The sequence below is a fragment of the Octodon degus genome, unplaced genomic scaffold (assembly GCF_000260255.1).
Source record: "Octodon degus isolate 3935 unplaced genomic scaffold, OctDeg1.0 scaffold00125, whole genome shotgun sequence".
In the NCBI taxonomy this organism is placed as follows: Eukaryota; Metazoa; Chordata; class Mammalia; order Rodentia; family Octodontidae; genus Octodon; species Octodon degus.
In genome coordinates, this window is record NW_004524701.1 from 5505526 (window position 1) to 5507079 (window position 1554).

The 1554-nt window shown below is 55.7% G+C and overlaps 1 pseudogene; it reads right to left on the minus strand.

The window, feature by feature from the left end:
• LOC101577633 overlaps window positions 1-873 on the minus strand; it is a 134500-nt pseudogene extending 133627 nt beyond the window's left edge.
• Window positions 874-1554: the final 681 nt, after the last annotated feature.

Consider the following 1554-nt stretch of genomic DNA (forward strand, 5'->3'; position numbering starts at 1 on the left):
GGCTGGCCAGAAGCACATCCCAGCCCAGGGTCCTGAAGAAGGGCTACTTTTTCACATCCTCTGTGTCACGCTCACTGGACCCCAACCTCTGCTCTGGGTTCCTGCGCAGCAGCCTTCGCATGATGCCAATAACCTCAGCAGACAGGAAACAGAGATAGCAAACCTCATCATTGATGAAGCTGTCGAACACTTCCTCCTCCTCATCCCCCAGGAACGGGGACTCGCCAACCAATATCTCATACAGCAGCACGCCCAGCCCCACCAGTCCACAGCGCGAGTGTAGGACGTGTCTATCAGCACTTCAGGGGCCAGGAATTTGGGGGTCCCATAGAATGTGCTGGTCCGATTACCGTAGCCCATGCCTTCCTTGCAGAAACTGAAATCAGTGATCTTGACCTAGCCCTCAGTATCCAAGAGCAAAATGTCCAGCTTTAGGTCCCTGTAGACAACCTTGTGTTCGTGGAGGAACTGTAGCCCCAGCACCACACAGGCTGAGCAGAAGACAGCATGGGGCTCTGAGAACACGTCGCTGAGGATGTGCAGCACGGGGTCCCCACCAGCTAAGTACTCCATCACTAAGCACACATGCTCTGGCATCTGGAAGCAGCAGAGCAGGTTCAGTAGGAAAGGGTGCCCTACACTGGTTGCAGCAGCCAGAATCCTCTTCTCACACATCAGGCTTTCTACACTTTCCCAGAACACAATGTCTCCTTTCTTTAAAGCCTTGACAGCAAAGAGCTCCCCACTGGCCCGGAATTCAGAAAGCAACACCTTCCCAAAGTGACCCCGGCCTAGCACTGCCAGGAATTTGAAGTCCTCAAGGGTCAGAGGTGAGGTACATGTGGTAGGATGCAAGAACCTTCCTGAGAACATCCCTTGGAATCCCTCATCCTCTGGGACACCTGGGACCTCTCACAGTCGCACCCCCTTCCTGAGCCACCCAAGCTGGAGCCTTTACAGCCGAAGTGGAAGCCTCAGTGGCCGAAGTAGCCTCAAAGCAGAGCCAGAGAACACGAGCGAGGTCAGTACTGTGCTGAAGCTGGATAACATGGTGGTGGGACAGATGTCCTGGAAGCCATGTGGGTCTAGTGCATGAGACCAGAGCTCTACCTTAGAGCTGGAGTGGGACCGAGAGCTGTAGCTGGCCATGTTCTGGTGGTACCAGCGGGGCCTATGTGCTCTCAAGTTCCTGAAACTGGAGGATCTCCTGGACAATGAGCAGCATGAGGTGCAGCTGGACATGGAGCCACAGGGCTCCCTGCTGGCTGAGGTCACCTTCTGTAACCCTGTCATCAAGAGAATCCTCCAGCTCCAGAGGCAGAAAAAATTTTCTCCAAGCAGCGAGGAAAAGCTTTCCAGCTTGCGAGGCAGATGAGCATTGACATGGCCACATGGGTGCGGCTGCTGCGAAGGCTCATCCCCAACTCCACCAGCACCTTCAGCCCTGGGGCTTCTGCAGGACCCAAGGCCTGACCCATGGGGGATATTTCCTTGGAGATGCTGAGCCTTGGGCCTGACCCTGCCAGCTCCCCCCAGGAGTCCTCCAGGGCCTCG